Here is a 21940-nt window from a genome sequence, read left to right on the forward strand (position 1 = left end):
CCTCAGCTACTTAGTGAGGTCCTTTGCAACTCAGTGAGACCCTCTTTCAAAATAAAGAATAAAAAATAGGGCCAGGAGTGTAGTTTGGAGGTAGAATCCCCCTGGGTTCCATCCTCAGTAACACACACACACACACACACACACACACACACACACACACAAATTAAACTAAATTAAAAAGAACTGGGGGGTGTAGCACGGTGGTAGACTACCTGCCTAACATGCAGAGTTTGATCTGCAGCTCTGCAAAAACAAAGAGAAAGAGGAGAGGGTGAGAAGGAGGGAGGAAGAAGGGGAAAAAAGGAGAGAGGAAAAAGAAAACGTAAATTTGTAGAATAAAAACAAAAAACAGCAGGGCATGGTGGCACATGTCTGTAATACCAGTACTTGGGAGGCTGAACCAGGAGGATCACAGGTCACAGCCAGCCTCAGCAATTTAGCCAGGTCCTCCACAGTTTAGGGAGGAATGTCTCTGGTTTCATCCTCAGCAACACACACACACACACACACACACACACACACACACACACACATCACTCATGGAAGACAATCGGGGGATATTAAAATGTGGACGGCCAGACAAAAGCTGAACTGAGACTTCACGGCAAGTTCTTTGACTAGGCACTTCCGGCACCCCGGGGGCGTTGTATTTGCATCATTTGGTGCTGCCTGGGTGTTCTTTCCTTAGGACTTTTCAAAGTTAAATTCCTGGCTCACACCAGGAGCTCATTAGCCCTAGGAATGCTTAAAGATGAACCGATATTAATTCCCCTTTTGTTTTAGAAAAAAAAAAAAAAAAGACTCTTCCCTGACCGGGAATCGAACCCGGGCCGCGGCGGTGAGAGCGCCGAATCCTAACCACTAGACCACCAGGGAAGTCACAATTGCCTTTATCACATTGTATGGGACTAAATAATTCTTTTGTGACGCATATTGCAAACAAGGGCATGATTGGACAAATATTTCTGAGAAACCTTAGTGACGATGCTGACACCGCCCCATTTCTCTGAAAGCAACCAGTTTCGCTTCTGCAGTTAGGGACAAATGGGCCGTGGAGAACTGCGACGAGAAATACGCACTGCTTTACAGAGTTCTCACAGTACACAAGAAAATACTGGGGGCCTTTGTAATAGGAAGTGGGAGGCCGAGGTGGTGTCGCTTTGAGTGGAGTTTCGAGAAAGAAAAGAATGTGTCAGAAGTGGGATTCGAACCCACGCCTCCATTCGGAGACCAGAACACCCGCAGGGAAGGCTTGAACCTTGAGTCTGGCGCCTTAGACCACTCGGCCATCCTGACACCCGGGAGCTGGCTCGCTCTCGCTCGACCTGCTCCCTGTTCCCGCCCTTCGCGCTCCGCGGTGCTGCGGGGACCAGCCAGGCCCGGGGACCAGAAAACCCGCGGAGCTGGGAACGCGGGACCGCGCCCCGCGGGGGGGAGAACTCCGCGATCCCGAGCTGGGATTCCAAATAAAGGTCCAGGGGCGGAGACGCCCGGCAAGGAAAGAGCAGCTGGGAAGGCGAAGGCGCTGAAGTCCAGCGGCCCCGAGACCCCGCGCCTCCCGCCGCCCCGAGCTGCGGGCAGGGACTTTAATACTGGGACAGCGGCTGGGAAATTCTTGCCACCAGTGAGCGGCTAGTGGTTGCTCTTGTCCCTTTTCGTTATCATCGTCTTTATTAGGACTTTCTGTCTCTTTGTACCTTTGCGTACCCATCCTCAAGCGCCCCCGCCGCCCTCTCCACCCATCCACCCAGGTAGAGTTGAAGGTAATAGAGGACCCAGGGCCAAGGGCTGGGGGGATCCAGGTCAAAAGGGCCTGGCGTAGACCCAAGTTTAAAAATGAGGAAAGTGCTTGCAACATTTGCATTAACAGGAGTGCAAAAACAGAACCATGCTTTATCATCGAGCCCAGAAGTCAGCTCTGCAGAACATCGCTGGAAAGGGTCTTCTGCTTGGCTCTGTGGCCATCCACTCATTCAGGAAGCTTTGTCTGATATGGACACAACTTTAAAGAGAATAAACCCTTGTCCTGCTGAGCTGACTGGCTACTGAGGGTAGTCAGCATAAATATATAGGCCGTGAAGAAAAAAAACAAATAAAAAGTAAGGCAATAGCCGGCCGTGGTGGCGCTGGCTTGTAATTCCAATACTTGAGAGGCTGAGACAGGAGGAAAGAAGCTACCTTCAGCTACTTAGTGAGGCTCTCAGCAACCTAGTGAGACCCTATTTCCAAACAAAATATAAAATAGGTCTGGGAGTGTATCCTGGAGGTAGAAAGCCCCTGGGTTCCATTCTCCGTACCACCAAATTAAAAATAAATAAATAAATAAAAGCAAGGCAATGAGTCCATTTTTAGACTGGGCTAAGTCACCTTTGTAAGGCCTTTGCTGAAATACCTTTTTTCAGTCACTTTATGTGACTCACAAATGTGAAATATGAATGCCAAGATTTTAGTCAACTATTTAATGGTGTTAAAGAAAAGGTTATTCCATTTGTTTAAAAAGTAAGGAAGCCAGGCGTGGTGAAGCACGCTTGTAATCCCAGTACTAGAGTACCTGGGAGGCTGAGAGGATCGCACAGGTTCGAAGCCAACCTCAGCCACTTAGTGAGGCTTTCTCAGTAATTTTGTGAGACCCTGTTTCCAAATAAAATATAAAATATAAAATAGGTCAGGCCTATAGCTCGGAGGTAGAAGGCCCCTGAATTCCATCCCTAGTACCAATAAATAAATAAATAAATAAATAAAAAAGTAAGGAAGAGCTATGTCTGGATGGAGCGCACCTGTTATCCCAGTACTTAGGACCCTGATTCAGGAGAATCGCATGTTTGGACAACTTTGTGACACTACCTCAAAGCTAATTAATTAATTAAAAAGGCTGAAGGTAGTGTAAAAGTAAAAGGGCTGATCAGTAGTGGAGTGCCCCTGTGTCCAAACACACTTGTAATCCCAGCATTCAGGAGGCTGAGACCTGAGGATAGTGGGTCGCGGACAGTCTCAGCTACTTAGTGAGGCCCTCTGCAACAGTGAGACTCTGTTTCAAAAATAAAGAATAAAAAAATAGGGCAGGGAGTGTAGCTCGGTGGTAGGATGCCCCTGGGTTTTATCCCCAGTACCACAAAATAAATAAATAGCCAGGCGTGGTGGTGCACGCTTGTAATCCCCGCGCTTGGGAGGCGGAGACATCGCACAAGTTCAAAGCCAGCTGCGCTGGCTTAGGAGACCCTGTTTCCAAATTTAAAAAAAAAAAAAAAGGTCTGGGAGTGTAGCCCGGAGGTAGAAGGGCTTCCAGGAACCCCAGTACCACTAAATAAATAAATAAATAAATAAATAAATAAATAAATAAATAAATAAAGCAAGCCGGTTATGGTGGCACAGGCTTGTAATCCCAGCACTTGGGCGTCTGAGTCAGGAGGATCACAGTTTTGCAGCCAGCCTCAGCAATTTAGTGAAGCTCTCTGCAACTTAGTGAGACCCTGTTTCAATAAAAAGAAAGAAAGAAAAAAAATATATATATATATGTGTGTGTGTGTGTGTGTGTGTGTGTGTGTGTGTGTATTTGGTAGTACAGCTCAGAGGTAGAATGCCCTGGGTTCCCCAGTACTGAAAATAATCAACAACAACAACAACTAAACAAATAAGGACCATTAGTCAAACTGCTGGAAATAGCCAAGGAGCAGGGTGGGGAAGTGTCCGTGGGTGGAAAATTCCTAGGGAATTATCAAGGGCTAAGAGATTCTTGCTAAACTAAGTTAGCAGGACTCTTTGCTAAGAATGGGCTAGGCGAGACCAAGACAGGATATGGGACAAGGTTCAGGCCTCGCCAAGAAGAGGGCTCAAAGGACTTGACTGAAGTTTGGTGGGTGATGGATCTGTAAGATGTTACAAAAATGAGAAGGAGAATTTGAAAGAATTTTTAAACAGTCAAACAAATGCTGTAAAGAAGTTTCTAATGAAGTTATCTTTATTCTGCCAGAGAAAAATCAGTTGCCCCCACCCCCTCCACACAAACACTGCTCTCTCTGTACCAGGGATTGAACCCAGAGGCATTCTGCCTTCAAGTTACTCCTGCAGCCCTTTTCCTTTTCTTTTTTATTTATTTATTTTTTGCGGTATTAGGGATGGAACTTGGGGGCATTCCACCTCTAAGCGACACCCACAGCCCTATTTTTTATTCTTTATTTTGAAACAGGGCCTCACTGAGTTGCAAAGAGCCTCACTAAGTAGCTAAGGCTGGTTTCAAAGCTGCGCAATCTTCCTGTCTCAGCCTCCCAAATGCTGATATTATAAGCGAGCGCCACTATGCCCAGCTGCCCTTTTTTTTTACTTTTTATTTTTTGAAACAGGGTCTCAGTAAATGACCAAGGCTGGCCTCAAACCTGAAATCCTCCTGTCTCAGCCTCCCAAGTACTAGGATTACAGGTTCATGCCACCACATGTAGTTTAATTTGTATATCTTATTTTTTATTTATGTTGCTTTGACTTTGCTCAGACAGAATGAGTTTTCTGCAAGTTAACCTCTACCCCTATGGAGTTGTAAAACTGCAAGTCATTAATAGTCCATAAAAGGCATGTATGTCAACGGAATCACTTAATTTCCAAAATGTAAAAAGGACATTAAGTAATGTCCTAAAAGGACACTTAGTCATTGCTTTGTCTATTTCCATGTTTGGGGGGATTTTTTTCTTTTTTTGTTTGATTTTACTTTTTAATAACAAATAATAATAGTTATATTTATGGGGTGCAAAGTGATATTTCTATATAGATGTACATCATAGAATGATCAACTCAGACTAATTAATATATCCATCACCTTATATACATATCATTTCTGTGTGATGAGAATACTTAAAATCCACTTTTGCCACAATTTTGAAGTATGCAATACATTAACTATCATCACCAGGCTCTCTAAGTCACCAGAAAGTATTCTTCCTATCACACTGGACCTTCATGACCTTAAACCAACATCCCCCCTTTCCCCGTCCATTCCACCTTCTGCCTAAACTACTTCTTCTCCTTCTCCTTCTCCTTCTCCTTCTCCTTCTCCTTCTCCTTCTCCTTCTCCTTCTCCTTCTCCTTCTCCTTCTCCTTCTCCTTCTCCTCCTCCTCCTCCTCCTCCTCCTTCTTCTTCTACTTCTTCTTCTTTCTTTTTTTCTTTTGTGGGTCTGGGGATGGAACCCAGGGGCATTTGACCTCCGAGATATACCCTGTGCCCTAGTTTTTATTTTTTTATTTTGAAACAGGGTCTCACTAAGTTGAAGAGGTCCTCACTCTGGTCTCAGCCTCCCAGATGCTGGGGTTCCAAGCGTGTGCCACCACGCCCGGCTCCTCAACTCCTGATAAACACCAGTCTACTCTCTACTTCTGTGACTTCTACTTTTTTAGATTCTAAGTATAAGTAACATTATACAGTATTTGTCCTTCTGTGTCTGACTTATTTCACTTAGCATAAGGTCTCATTCATGTGACAAATGATAGGATTTTGTTCTGTTTTTAAGGCTGAATAGTATTCCAGTGTGTATGTGTGTCTGTGTGTGTATGTGTGTGTAGCAGTTTTATTAATTTTTTAATAAATTTTTATTGGTGTATTGTAGTCATACACCTCAATGGGTTAAAAATTCATGGAGCTATACATGCACACATCACCCAATCAGCCCCTACCCAATCTCTAACCCCTACCTTCCCCATCCCTCCTACCCATGCTTGGCTTCCTGATCGACTTTGATATGTTTAAATACATCATGTGCTTTATTTATTTATTTATTTATTTATTTATTTATTTATTTATTTTTGGTGGTACTGGGGGTGGAACCCAGAGGCTTTCTACCTCTGGGCTATACTCACAGACCTTTTTCTTTATTTTTTATTTGGAAACAGTCTCACCAAGTTGATGCAAGCCTCACTGAGTAGCTGAGGCTGGCTTTGAACCTGTGCGATCCTCCTGTCTCAGCCTCCCAAGCGCTGGGATTACAAGCGTGCACCACCACACCTGGCTAAGTACATCAAGTGCTTTAAAGAGTTTCCCTCATCCTCCTTCTTATCCCCTCAGATATGTCACCTTCATTGCTCCTCTATAGGGTCCCTTCTTCATCTAGAGTTCCTCCTGTTACCCATTTCTTCCTAATATTTTGCACAATAAGAAAAGTATCTGATTTCTTTTGTGTGTGTGACACTGTTAATGCCATAATTTTGTTCTCCCTTTGGCTGAGCAAAATTCCATTGTGTACATATCCCATTGTTTTGAAATCCACTCATCCGTTGAAGGACATCTTGGCTGATTCCACTATTTGGCAATGATGAACTGTGCAGCTATGAACATGGTTGCTCATGCATTACTTTGGTATTTTGGTTTTCTTTTGGTAGATACTCAGAGGTGGTATTGCTGGATCATATGGTAAGTTCGTTTTCCTTCTTCTGAGGATCTTCTATACTGTTCTCCAAAGTGGTTGCACCAACTTGCGATCCCACCAACAATGAGCTTCTATTTCTCCGCACTTATTCCCACTTACTGAAAACCTGAAAGCCAGAAGGTGAGTAACTTTGACAGGATGATCCACTCACAACCAATTTTTTTTTTAATGGTGACTTGGGTCTGGAAATCTGCTGAGAGATTAGGTGAGGCAGTGGCAGCCTCTAGTGCTTCCTGGCCACACAGTTGAAGAAACCCGCTGGCCCTTTGCTGTGGAGCAGGCCCCAGTTCCAGGCCTGCTGCACAAAAGGCTCTGAGCCGGCCCACTGGCTCCAGACCTGGCCTCACAGCCTGGCAGGCTCTGGTTCCTGTCACTGTGGGCATGACATTTACAGAGGTTCCCATTTTTCCCTCTACATATATTTTAGTAGGATAAAACAGCACATGTCATTTGCAGAAGCTGAGACCCCAATTCTCTAGCAGCAATGGATTTTATCTCCCCACTGAAAGTGAAGGCTCACAGCCTCACCATGGAGAGTGAAATCTGCTGCTCCAAGCACACCCTGACCCTCAGCACAGTGCAGAGGAGCGCAGCAGCCATGAGCTGAGGTCTCCAGGGACACCCGACACCTGCTAGCAAATCGGCCCAGCAAAATGGGTAGGGCTCCCTCCGACTTGCCCTGGACATTTTTCTTACATAGTGTGTCATCTAGAATTCCTGCACATGTGAGGCAAGAGCGGTCTACTTTGGGGGAGATATTTTCAAAAATTCAAGGTGGATTGGATTGGATCTGTCTGCCTCTCCTGAATACTGGCCGCCGCCACTACTGCCATTTTGGTTCGTGTCTGCAAAACCATTTCTTACATAGTATGTTGTTCATAGTTCCTGAGCATGTGGGGGCAGGAACAGTCTACATTTGAAGAGATTTTTTCAAAAGTTCAAGGTGGGAGCTGGGCGTGGTGGTGCAGGCTTGTAATCCCAGCATTCAGGAGGCTGAGACCTGTGGATCGTGGTTCACAGACAGCCTCAGCTACTTAGTGAGGCCCTCTGCAACTCAGTGAGACCTGGTTTCAAAATAAAGAATAAAAAGTAGGGCAGGGGGTGTATCTCGGAGTTCGAATGCCCCTAGGTTCCATCCCTAGACCCTGAAAAAAAAAAGTTCAAGGTGGATTTGGTTGGATCTGTCTGCCTCTCCTGAACACTGGCTGCTGCCGCCACCTTCTTGGTCTCTCCTAGAGTATGTTGTTGTTAAGTATTCCTGGGCATGTGTGGCATGAGCAGTCTGCTTTCTGATCTCTTCTGGGATGTCCCTCCAAAAATCACTTTTCTTGCAGTAGCGGGCGCCGCGCTGTACTCTTACCTCTAATTCCACCATTTTCCACTCTCTCTCCTATATTTCAGATAGGAAGTCATGACTGGAAATGTTTCTGTGTGTTGTCCCAATCAGCTATTAAATCAAAATCTGTTGTCCAGGGATTCTCAGGGGGATGCTTACCCTATTTGGCCGCTGCTAACCATCATCGCTGCGGCTGTGGTCACCGCTACAGCTGCATCTGCAGCCACCGCCATCTTCCTCCCTCTTCAATATTTTTTAATAGAAGAAAAGAGTGTCTTTTGCAGGAGTTGGGAGCCCAAATACTTAGTAACAGTGTGTTTTATCTCCCTGACAAGAGCGGAGGCCCACAGCTTCACCACTGAGAGCCAGTTCTGCTGCTTGGATAGCACCCAGCCCCAGTGCTACACAGGGGAGCACGGCGGCCTTGGCTCCTGGGAGGAGTGGCACCAGCCAACCTGACTATGTGGAGCTCCATCTGACACGCCCCAAACATTTTTCTTACATAGTATGTTGTCCAGAGTTCCTGAGCATGTGGGGCAGGTGCAGTCCACTTTCAGGGAGATTTCCTCAAAAGTTCAGGGTAGATTAGAATGAATTTACCTGCCTCTCCCCTAAACTAGCTGTTGCTGCTGCTGCCATCTTGGCCCTCCTCCTGAGAATTTTTCTTACATAGTATGTTGTCCAGAATTCCTGAGCATGTGGGGCAGGAGCAGTCTTTTTTGGGGGAGATTTCTCCAACAGTTCAAGGTGGGTTGGATTGATTTGATCTAACTCTCCCGAATACTGGCTGCTGCTGCCGTCACCGTCTCCATCTTGGTCCAACTTATCTTTTTATATTTTAGTTAGGAAGCCATGGCTATAAATGTCTCTATATATTTTCCCAATCAGATATTAAACCAAAATCTGATGTCCGGGGATTCTCAGAGGAATACCTGTCCTATTTGGACACTGCCAGCTATTGTTGCTGCGGCTGCCGTCGCCACTGCGATCACAGCTGCTGCCATCTTCTAGGAATCTACCACTTACTTTTATAGAATGTGCCCATATCTGACCTGTTGTGAATAATGGTGCAATGAACATGGGAGTGCAAGCCATCCTTCCTAATGCCGATTTCAACTGCAGTTGCTTGGACACTTGTCCAGTAGCGAGGCTGCTGGATCAAGATAACTCTGTGCGTGTGCGTGTGCGTGTGTGTGTGTGTGTGTGTGTGTGTGTGTGTTGTTAATGGGGATTGACCCAGGGGTTTCTACCTTTAGCCACACCCCCAGCCCTATTCTATTCTATTCTATTCTATTTTTTGCGGTACTGGTGATGGAACCCAGAGGCATTCTACCTCTGAGCCACATCCCTAGCCCAATTTTTTATTCTTTATTTTGAAATAAGGTCTCACTGAGTTGCAAAGAGCCTTACTAAGTAGTAGCTGAGGCTGTCTGCGAACTGTGATCCTCCTGTCTCAGCCTCCTAAATGCTGGGATTACAAGTGTGTGCCACCACACCTGGCTTATTTATTTTTTATTTTTTATTTATATTTATTGTGGTACTGGGGGTGGAACCCAGGGGCTTTTCTACCTCCAGGCTATACTCCAAGACCTATTTTATACTTTATTTGGAAACAGAATTTCACTAAGTTGATGAGAATTTCACTAAGTAGCTGAGGCTGGCTTCGAACCTGTGCGATCCTCCTGTCTCAGCCTCCCAAGCACTGGGATTACAAGTGTGCACCACCACATCCAGCTCTATTTTATTTATTTATTTATTTATTTATTTATTTATTTATTTATTTATTTTTGCAGTACTAGGGATGAAACCCAGGGGCAGTCTTCCTCTGAGCTACAGCCCCAGCACTATTTTTTATTCTTTCATTTAATTTTTTTTGGTGGTACTGGGGTTTCCTGGAAACCCTTCTATCTCTAGGTTCCACTCTCAGACCTATTTTTATACTTTTTTATTTGGAAACAAGGTCTCTCTTTTTTTTTTTTTTGGTGGTGGTACTGGGGTTCCTGGAAGCCCTTCTACTTCTGGGCTACACTCCCAGACCTATTTTTACATTTTTATTTGGAAACAGGGTCTCCTAAGCCAGCGCGTGCGGCTGGCTTTGAACCTGCGCCATCCTTCTGTCTCAGCCTCCCAAGCGCGGGGATTACAAGCATGCGCCACCGCGCCCGGCGAAACAAGGTCTCTTAAGCCAGCATGGCTGGCTTCGAACCTATGTGATCCTCCTGTCTCCGCCTCCCAAGTGCAGGGATTACAAGCGTGCACCACCATGCCTGGCTATTCTTTAATTTTTTTAAACAGGGTCTCAGGGAGTTGGAAAGGGCCTCATTAAGTAGCTGAGGCTGTCTGTGAACCATGATCCTCCTGTCTCAGCCTCCCAAATTCTGGGATTACAAGTGTGCACCACTGTTACCGGCGGGTTCAGTCCTGTGGGGGGCAAGTCCACTAGCGGTCGGGGGCCTCAGAAAGATGGGTCAAAAGGCAGGCGGCGTTCTGCAGATCCTTATCTGCAGCGGTTCTTTTCCCCTCTATGAATTCCTTAAGTTTTTAGTTACGACGCTTTGGAAAAAGAACCTGGAGTGGACAAAGGCTTCTTGAGCCAATGACACTTTATTATGAAAACCCCAAGAAATTTATACACTTCACCAGTAAAGTTAAGAGAAATGGGGGGAGGTCTTTTAGCTGGCTGTTGGCCTTTGAAGAATTAACTTCTGTTTCTCTCCAAGGTCTTGCAGATAAGCAGCTCCAGGTGGCAGCCTCCCAGGATAGTCAAGGCTTGGGAGCTTCTCAGGGGAATCTTCTTTAACTTTTCCTGGAACTTTCCATCTTTTGGGCTCAGTTCATATAGCAAGTGCGGGGAGATGTGGTGATTCAGTGTTGGCATCTTTTTAAATCTGAAAGCTTAAGCATACTCACAACACAGTTTGGCAGATAGAATATCACAAACAACACCACAAGGTTCTTTGTTCTAATTGTCAGATGTATTTCCTTAACTGCTGAGCACTCTTCTTTAAACAACAAGCCTATTAAAAGAATCCACTTCCCTGTCACAAACTCTCTGCAACCTGCTTCTAACTTTCTAATTCCTTTCTTTCCCAGTTGGGACTTTCTTATGATAAGCTCTTCTTCATGCAAAAATACTTTTCTTACTCTTACAGTATTTCTTTTCCTTCATACATATATATATATATATATATTTAGAATGTCTGTCCTTTATTCTGTCATATTCATTTCTAACTATGCGGCCATTTTTTCTGTCTCCTGGGGTGCTCACACTGAGGTAAAAGTTAACAGTCTTTTTCTTTGGGTCTATTGTATTCGGGCAGCTAAGTTGTTTCTTTAAGGTTACACACAAGGTTTCTCTCTGTCTCTGGGCAGGATTTCAAGGGTGAATAATTATTTTGAACTGAGCTACTTTTGCCGGAGTGATAGATAGTGATGAAGGTCGGAGGCCATTTGTGATTGCTGCAGCTGGGGTGCTTATCACAGTACCTGAATTCTGGCCAGTTTCTCATTATTGTTGAGCAGAGCCAAGGACGTTTAGACAAATTATTAGAAAGTTTATCTCCACGGACTCAGTTTCTTTTTATAGTCCTAATTTCACATCACTGGAGCAATTCGTGTAGAAAGTTAAAAGAAATAATAGTGAAGGGTATCTAAAAGTGGGGGGTACTTTGGCCAGAGACGATACCTCCTTCTCGGGGCGTTTTTGCCGATTTTTACTATGTGGAGTGGGGGTTCTCAACACATAGATGCCGAGGCAGCAGGATGTCTTGGCACACCACCATGTTCAACTCTTATTTTTTGAAAGAGGATCTCACTAGATTGCTGAGAGCCTTGTTAAAGCTGTGGATGCTGTCCTGGAACCTGTGATCCTCCTGTCTTAGCCCCCCAAGTACTGAGATTTCAGACATGTGCCACACTCAGACTTTTTGTTTGTTTTATGTTTTTAAGGAACTTTGTGCTGGATTTTTAAAATCTTTTGAGCCATATTGAAATTGATGAGGTAGAATAGAAGAAATAATATTTTAGGTAGAAAAGAGACAAAATAGGAAGGAAAGAGGAATATTGTTTCAAAACCTGGAAAGGTCATAATCTCTAGCTCCTACCCAGTGTGTCTCAGGTAGAAGCCCACGCTCTTAATCACAATGGCTCTTTCCCCACCTGAAATTCCTGATGCCTAGTGAAATGGTGAGGAGGAGGAGGACAAAGGTTGGATACCAGCCACTCATCATCCCTTGTTGCCAGGGAATCCTGAAGACTAAGAGGAAATCCAGATCTCCACTGTGGAATCCCACCCACCATCTCATGGAAATTCTATAAAAACTGAAAAAGATACAAAGACTCTCTCGCTCTTGCTCAGACTCTCTTCACCTCTTAAAATGACCTGCCTCCCCCCTCGAATTTTGCTTTCCTAAGTAAAAACCTCTGCCTTTATTTCTGACTGACGCATGTTGAAATTTTTTTTTGCCACAGAAGCCAAGAACCCACAGTATCATGTTTTCCCATGACAAAATCATGTATGACTTTGTCTTTACAGTACTGGGAATCAAATCTAAGGCCTTGAATGTGCTAGGTAAGCATCCTTGCACTGAGCTGCATTCTCAGTCCTTCGCGTGGTAATTCAAAAAAAATTTTTTCAAGGAAACCTCAAACTTTTTTTATAAGGTTTTACTGTTGTGTCTCACCAAGGATGTACAATGGCACTCCACATTCTCATATCTGCATGTGTGGGTAATTGTTCAAACTAATGTATTTGCAGAGGAATTGTGGTAGAATAAAAGATAGGCACAAAAGAGACAAAAGGAAGGAAAAAGGGACTGTACCTTTATTGTGAAAGCCCATGTGAAATTATTCAGATCTTGCACAACGCCAGGGTGCCGCCCAGGCCCACCACTCCCAGGCTTCTGAGAAATCGACAGATCTTCACTCACATTCTAAAAGTTACTGGAATTTGTGAAAATTTCCCAGTGCCGTGTATTTTTAAATAGATTAAGCAAAGAGAGATGTGCTAGTTTAAGAAACCTGAAATACAGGGTCTTCCAGATAGAGGAGAGAATGTCAACCTGAAGATCTGGAAGCAGCTAGACCACCACAGCCACCTTGTGACTGCCAGGTGTGGGATCCCAGGAAAGGCCTTGGCTCCTCGCACTCCACAGGTACTCAGGAGTCAAGCTGGCAGGGAAAATAGGGTTATTCAAGCCCAGCTTTGGGGAAGATAGAAGAGACTTTTTGTCTCAAAATCTTCAGAGAGCTCAAGGGGGAGGAAAGTTTGCTAAAAAAGCAGAGAAGAAGGCAGATTGAGACGAATGCGGGAAATATCCATCTGTAGATTCAGTAGACTGTGCGAGACAGAACAGCCAGGAGCACTTCGTGGAGCAGGGGAAGCTTGTGTTCTTAGTGTGGTGAAGTTCGGGTCTGTTTCAGGCTGGTGCCAAGCTAGCACACTTTCCTATGCCACCCCTCACAAAATTTCCTTTAAAAAGAAGAGCCTAGCTGGGCGTGATGGCGAACACTTGTAATCCCGTGCTTGGGAGGCAGACACAGGAGGATTGCACAGGTTCAAAGCCAGCCGCGCTGGCTTAAGAGACCCTGTTTCCATAAAAAAGTATAAAATAGGGCTGGGAGTGTAGCCTGGAAGGAGAAGGGTTTCCAGGAACCCCAGTACCACCAAAAAAAAAAGCCTAAGCCGGGTATGGTGACACATGCTTATAATCCCAGCATTTGGGAGGCTGGATTCCATTCCCAGACCTAAAAAAAAAAAAAAAAAAAAGCCCCAACTGGGCTAGGTGGGGCATGCCTATGATCCTGGTACTTGTGCCCCTGAATTTAATCCCCAGTACCGGGGCCTCGAGGCCAGGATAAGAGCCTGCCGAGGGGTTAGGCCGGTGCTGGAGCCAGCGAGGCCGGCATCGGAGCCTGCCATGAGGCAAGGCCGGTACTGGGGCCTCCGAGGCCAGGATAAGAGCCTGCCGAGGGGTTAGGCCGGTGCTGGGGCCAGCGAGGCCGGTATCGGAGCCTGCCTTGAGGCATGACCAGTGCTGGGGCCTCCGAGGCCGGGATCGGAGCCTGCCGAGGGGTTAGGCTGGTGCTGGGGCCAACGAGGCCGGCATTGGAGCCTGCCATGAGGCTAGGCCGGTGCTAGAGCCTCCGAGGCCGGGATTGCAATCCTGCCAAGGGGTTAGACCGGTGCAGGGGCCAATGGCCAGCATTGGAGCCTGGCGTGAGGCAAGTTCACTCCTGCGGCCTCCAAGGCCGGGACCAAAGCCAGCTTAGGGGTTAGACCGGTTCAGGGGCCAGCGAGACTAGAACTGGGGCCTCCCATGAGGCAAGGCCGCTGCTTGAGCCAGCGAGGTCTGGATCAGTCCACTGAGTAGCCAGACCACTACTGGGACCATCAAGAGTGGGATTGGTACTTGCAACGCAGCATGCACAGAGAAATATCGCAGAAAATATAAATCAGACGCTTCTCTTAATCAGCAATAACTAGGAGGAAAAGGGCAACAGGAAGAGGTTGAGCTATAGAAAGGGCCCTATAGTGAAGCAACTAATGTGACCAATCAGAGGGTATGTAATACTGGAGGACGGAGCCTCTTTAAAACGCAGGAGGTACATAAACAAATGTATCAAAGTAAATCACCAAAGAAGCTTGCGATGGAGGGAGGGGGAGGGAATGGGATGGGGGCTGGAGGAGGGCTAATTGGATGATGTGTGCTTGTATATCCTCTCAAGTCTTGTACTCCAATGTGATTGATATATGACTACAATGCACCAATTTAAAAAATAAATTAATTAAAAAAATTTAAAATAAAATAAAATAAAATAAAATAATGTTTGTCTGATCAAACCCTGAGTTTGATCCATATGGGAATAGGAAATGATAGGGGCATTAGAGAAGTGATGTGTCTGGGAGAAAATTAGAAAAGCAAAATAAAAAAACACACTACCACAGCACAGTAGTGGAAGTTACTATTATCTTTTTCCCTCAGTACATGGCACTAAAGTACTGCTGTCTTACCCACCCTGCAAAGAAATCTGTGGACATAATTGTATAGAGAGCAGCTTGAGGCATAAGGAATAGGCCCCAACTGCAAAGCTAAGACCAAGACCCATTTGATTGACTTTTAAATCTAAAGTTATTTTCTACTGGATCACGAAGCCCACAGGGTAGTTTTATCAAAATATTATCATTAAAATCTTCATGCTGGCTGACTTCAGATTTTAAATATAAATAAACTTGATAATAAGGGTAAATGGTTTTAATTACCAAAATTTAATCCTTGGAGTTTGTGCTGGTAAAAGAATGCTTCACAACATCTTAAAGGAGACTTTGTTATCTTGGTGGTTAGAACTTGATGTACCATTTTCCAGAATTTTCTGAGTTGATAATAGATCATTTGTATTGACTTAATAAGTAGAAATCCATAGATCACTACATATCCTAATAGCAAAAAAAATTAATAATCCCCAGTACCACAAAATATAAAAATAAAAATAAAAAATAAGCCAATTAGCCAGGCATGATGATGCATGCCTGCAATTCTAGTACTTGGGAGGCTGGGACTGAAGGATGGCAGGTTCAAAGGCAGCCTCAGTAACTTAGCAAGGCTCTTAGCAACTTAGCAAGAACTTGTTTCAAAGTAACAAATAAAAAGGGCTGGGGGCTCAAAGGTATAATATTCTTGAGCTTAATCCCCAGTACCAAAAAATAAAATAAGTCACTTGCTGGATGAGCTGTGTGGCTTATATTCAAAGCATGAAATGTACCTCATTACTTTCCCACCTCTGGACTTACTGCTTATCTTCCCCCAAAGAATGTTAAACTGTATGTACTTGATACACCTGCTTCTTTTCTTGTAAAAAAAAAAAAAAAGCCTCTTGTTCTATTCAGTGGAGCACTTGCTCCGTTTCTAACTACGCCTGTTTTCCTGATTTGTAGATCATCATGTAAGGGGTAGGGAGAGGACTTCTTTGTTTTTATTTTAGCCTTGTTTATGATTTACTGGATTATACTAGCAGTGTCAATCCTCAACTTGGCACCAAGCCCTCTCATTCAGTTCTGCTCTTTGTTATATATTGGCTCTTATATTAGTTAGCTTTTCATCACTCTGACCAAAGTACCTGAACGACTCAAAAAATTTTAATATATTGAGGTTAAAATAATATAACATAAACCTCTTAAAAACAATTTGGGAGGATTTAGCATCTTTACAGTATTATGTAACTAACATCTCTACTTAGTTTCAAAATATTTTTGTCACCCTAAAAGGAGACCTTGTACTATTAGTTATTCCCCTCCTCTCCCTTTCCCTAACCTCATGACAACGACTAATCTGCTTTCTATTTCTATGGATTTACCTATTATGGATATTTCATATAAACAAATCATATAATATGTGATCTTTTGTGTGTGTCTTCTTTTGCTTTATATATGTGTCGAGGTTTTTCTATAATATAGCACCACACCTGGCTAGAGTCTGTGTCTTTTAAAATGTGATAAAGTTAAGAGTCTGTTAGGATAGACCCTATTTTTTAAATTTTTTTATTGGTGTATTATATTCATAGATCATATTGGGGTAAAAAACTTGTGTGGACATACATGTACATATCACCCATTTAACCCCTACCCAATTCCCACCCCATTCCCTCTACATCCCTCCTTCCCTTGCTTGGCTTAGTGGTTGACTTTGACATGTTTAAGTACATTGTGTGGTTTATTTATTTATATATTTATTTATTTATTTATTTATTTGTGGTACTGGGGTTCCTGGAAGCCTTTTTCCTTCAGGCTACACTCTCAGACCTATTTTTACATTTTTATTTGGAAACAGGGTCTCCTAAGCCAGCGCGTGGCTGGCTTCGAACCTGCGCGATCCTCCTATCTCTGCCTCCCAAGTGCGGGGATTACAAGCGTGTGCCACCACGCCCGGCAAGTACATTGTGTGTTTTAGAGATTTTCCTTCTCCCCCATTCCCATCCCCTCATTTAGGTTGTCTTTTTTGCTCCTCTATAGGATCTCCTTTTTCATCTAGAGTTCCTCCTATGACCCATTTCTCCCTAGCTTTCACATATTAGGGAAAGCATCCAATTTCTTATTTTTTGAGACTGACTAATCTTGCTTAACATAATGTCCTCCAGTTCCATCCATTTCCCTGAAAATGATGTAATTGAGGTTTTTTTTTTAATGGCTGGCTAAAATTCCATTGTGTACATATCCCACAGTTTTGTAATTCATTCATCTGTTGATGGACATCTTGGCTGGTTCCATAGTTTGGCTATGGTGAACTGTGCAGCTATGAACATAGATACACATGCATTAGTTTGGTAGTTTGGTTTCCTTTCTTTTGGGTAGATACCCAGAAGTGGTATTGCTGGATCGAATGGTAGATTTGTTCCCATTCTTCTGAGGATCCTCCATACTGTTTTCCAAAGTGGTTGCACTAATTTTCAATCCTATCAACAATGTTTTAGAGTTCCCACTTCTCCACATAATCACCAGCATTTCTTGTTGTTTGTATTTTGAATGGTTGCCATTCTAGTTGGAGTTAGGTGAAATCTCAGGGTAGTTTTGATTTGTATCTCTCTGATTGCCAATGATGTTGAGCATTTTTTCATGCATTAATTGCCCATTTGAATTTCTTTTTTTGTGAAGTGTCTATTTACATTTGCTTGCCCATTTTTAAAAAATATTATAGCAGTTTATCCAAAATTAACAATGATAATCTCACATAACAGATTCATCTGTCTGATATCAAACTTTTGATCACTTAGAGATAATATTTCAGTATTTCCTTTTGCTTTCTTTCTTACCAGAGGATATTTTTTTTTAAAGTAAAACTATCCTACATTTATTTTTTTTTCAGAAAAAGTCTATCCTAACAAGAAATATGAACTCTAAATACCCAAAACACTCTCGAAAAAGAATAAAGCTAGTAGATGTATATTTTCTGATTTCAAACCTTTTAGAGCTACAATAATTGAAATAGTATAGTACTGCTATAAAGGCAGCTATATAAACCAGTGGTGTAAAATAAAAAGCCTAGAAATAGATTCTTCCATATATGGTCAAGTTATTTTTGACAAAGTTTCCAAGAACATTTGGTGAAGAAGATATTAATCTTTTCACTAAATAGTTAAAAGATAATAATTACATGAAAAATAATGAGATTGGGCCCTTACCTAACACCATATACAAATATTAACTCAAACTAGATAAAAGACCTAAATGTAAATCTTAAGACTATAAACTTTTAGAAGAAAACCTGGGTCATAACACTTCACAACATTGAAATTGGCAGTGATTTCTTGGATATGATTTCAAAGGCACAGGCAACAAAAGAATAAACAAACTTCCTAAAAAATAAAAAAATATTGTACAATGTAAACAGAGTTAAAAGTTACTGATAGAATGGGATAAAATATTTCTAAATGCTATATCTAAAGGTATATTAATATTCCAAATAGAAATCCTAAAAATTAGCAAAAATAAAAGCAAACAATACAATTAAGAAATACAATTTAGAAATAGGCAAACAACTGAAATAAATAATGAATCTCCAAAGATTTTAACCTATAAACACATGAATCTATTCTTCTTTGCTTAGTTGTCTGCTGGATGGAAAATCTTGTTTCTCTGATTCTGGTGTATTACTTATTTCTTCTTTGTAGTTAATCTCTTTGAGTATTTTCTCTAGCATTGTTTTGAACACATAAATTTCTTCAGTTTCTGTTTGTCATGGAAGCTTCTTATTTCCCCATCTAATTTGATAGATAGTTTTGCTGGGTAGGAAATTTTTGGCTGGAAGTTGTTTCCTTTCAGAGTTTGGAATATGTTACTCCAAGCCCTTCTGGCTTTCATGACTTGGTTTGGGAAGTCTGGAGTGATTCTAATTGGTTTGCCTCTGAATGTCACTTGGCCTTTTGTTTTTGTTGCCTTTAAGATTCTCTGCTTGGCTTCCGCATTGGTCATTTTGAAAATTAAGTGGCGTGGGGATCCTCTTCACTGATCCTGTCTAAAGGGAGTTCTATAAGTTTCTTGGACCTGTGTATCGACCTCTTGCTCTATGTTCGGAAATTTTCTGCTATTACTTCTTTTTTTTTTTTTTTAGGATTTTTTAAATTGGTGCACTGTATTCATACATCATAGTGGGATACAAACTTTTGTAGACATACATGCACACATCACCCAGTCAGCCCCCACCAGAACCCCACCCCATTCTCTCCCCATTCTTCCTTCCCATGCTTGGCTTAGTGGTTGACATCTAGTATTATAGCAATTTATCCAAAATTAAAAATGATAATCTCACATAACAGTTTCATTTGTCTGATACCAAGCTTTTGATGACTTAAAGATAACATTTCAATATTTCTTTTTGCTTTCTTTCTTACCAGAGAATATTTTTTCTATTTTTTAGGTGAAACTATCATATATTTATATATTTATTTTTCAGAAAAAAATCTATCCTAATATGGAATATGGATTCTAGATACCCAAAACGATCTTGAAAAAGAACAAACCTAGCAGATATATATTTTCTGATTTCAAACCATATAAAGCTACAATAATTGAAACAGTGTAGTACTGTTCTAAAGGCAGATATGTAAACCATTGGAGTTAAATACAAGCCTAGAGCTAAATTCTTCCCTTTATTGTCAAGTTATTTTTGATAAGGTTTCCACGAACATTTGGTGGTAGAAAAATAATCTTTTAACTAAATATTGTTGAAAAATAATAATTACATGGAAAAGAATAAAATTGGACCCTTACCTAATCCCATATACAAGTATTAACTCAAAATAGATAAAAGACCTAAATATAAATCTTAAGACTATAAACTTTTAGAAGAAAATCTGGGTCATAAAACCTCACAACATTGAAATTGACAGTGATTTCTTGGATATGATTTCAATGGCACAGGCAACAGAAGAGTATACAAACTCCCTAAAAAATAAAAAAATATTGTATATCCAAAGACAATGTAAACAGAGTTAACAGTTACTAATAGAATGGGATAAAATATTTCCAAATGCTATATCTGAAGGTATATTAATATTCCAACTAGAAATCCTAAAAATTAACAACAATAAAGGCAACAATACAATTTAGAGATAGGTAAAAGACTAACATAAATAATGAATCTCCACAGATAACCAATCTTAGTTGTCTGTTGGATGGAAAATCTTGTTTCTCTGGTTCTGGTGTGTGTTACCTATTTCTTCTTTGTAGTTAATCTCTTTGAGTATTTTCTCTAGCGCTGGTTTTGAAGACATAAATTCCTTCAGTTTCTGTTTGTCATGGAAGCTTCTTATTTTTACATCTAATTTGATAGAAAGTTTTGCTGGGTAGGAAATTTTTGGCTGGAAGTTGTTTTCTTTCAGAGTTTGGAATATGTTACTCCAAGCCCTTCTGGCTCTCATGACTTGGTTTGGGAAGTCTGGAGTGATTCTAATTGGTTTGCCTCTGAATGTCACTTGGCCCTTTGTTTTTGTTGCCTTTAAGATTCTCTGCTTGGCTTCCACATTGGTCATTTTGACAATTATGTGGTGTGGGGATCCTCTTCTCCGATCCTGTCTAAAGGGAGTTCTATAAGTTTCCTGGACCTGTGTATCAACCTCTTGCTCTATGTTTGGAAAATTTTCTGCTATTACTTCATTGAAGAGATTGTTGATCCCTTTGGTTTCACTTTCTTTTCCCTCCTCTATTCCAACTATTCTTAGGTTAGCTCTCTTAAAATGGGCCCATATTTCTTCAATGTCAGATTCCTGCTGTTGGATATTTTTTTCTAGATTAGAAACTTTGCATTCATTTTTGGAATGATCATCTTCTAAGAGCGAGATTCTGTTCTCCATGTGGTCTAATCTGTTGTTTGTGCTTTGAATTGAGGGCTTTACTTCATTAATTGCATCCTTTATCTCTTTTTGGCTCTCTCTGAGTTCTTTTTGAAGCACCTCTATTATTTCTACAGTTATTTTCCTGATTTGATCTTCTAGAAATCTCTGATTTTCTGTTTTATCGGGTTCTGATGTTGTGCGGTTGTGGGCATTCATTGCTCCAGTGTTATTCCTCTTTCCCATGATTTCGGAAGTTTGTGCCTTCTCTGGGTTCTTCCCTTGGGTCACTATGACTTCACTTAAGGTGCTCTGGATCTCGAGTCAGTAGTATCTCAGACCCCACTACTCCTTTACTGGGTTGTATCACAGAGTCTCCGACCCAGGGAGTCGATAGAGGCTGCTTTAAACTATGGGGGGTGCCAGGTTGCACGTTCTCCTATGGTGTGATATCTCTGCCACCGCCCCTCCCCCACTGGGTCAAGTCCCAGGGAGTACAGTACTGGGATTTCTCCTCTGTGGCCCGCAATTTGACTCACTGTTCTTGAGTACGCAGATGTAGCTGTACTGGACTCGGTGAATTCGCTGCTGCTGCTGCCGGTGACAATATGGTGCTGCTGCTACGCCCTTGGCCGTGAGGCTGGCTTATTTCTTCTTGGTTTTGAGTTCCACTCTGAGTCCCTGCAGCATGTGCTTAGCTCAGCCGCTGGGAGTTTTAGATGCTCCCTGCGCTGAAAAATCCCACCTGGCTGTTCCGCAGTGGCTCACCTCGTCTTGCTGTAGCCGTCCAGTGAACTCGCTGCTGCCGCCGGCCATATGGCGCTGCTGCCGCATCCTCAGCCATGAGGCCGGTGTATCTCCTCTGTGGCTCTGAGCTCTGTTCTCAGTCTGCTTTCTCTCTGGAGCCTGGTGATTTTTTTGTTTCTCTGGTGATTGTGTTTTCTGGCTATGAAAGGTGCTGATTTTGTGGTAATGGAGATTGGTTGTTAGCGGGGCTCTTAAGCCCCACTTTTCTTGGTCGCCCTGCTATTACTTCTTTGAAGAGATTATTGATCCCTTTGGTTTTACCTTCTTTTCCCTCCTCTATCCCGATTATTCTTAGGTTAGCTCTCTTAAAATGGGCCCATATTTCTTCAATGTCAGATTCCTGCTGTCGGATTTTTTTTCTAAGTTATAAATTATGCGTTCGTTTTTGGAGTGATCATCTTCAAGGAGTGAGATTCTATTCTTCATGTAGTCTAGTCGATTTCTTATACTTTGAATTGAGGCCTTTACTTCAATTATTGCATCCTTTATCTCCTTTTTACTCTCTCTGAATTCTTTTCAAAAGTTCTCTATTATTTCTGCAGTTATTTTCCTGATTTGATCTTCTAAA

Source organism: Muscardinus avellanarius, assembly GCF_963383645.1.
Source record: "Muscardinus avellanarius genome assembly, chromosome: 1".
Taxonomy (NCBI): domain Eukaryota; kingdom Metazoa; phylum Chordata; class Mammalia; order Rodentia; family Gliridae; genus Muscardinus; species Muscardinus avellanarius.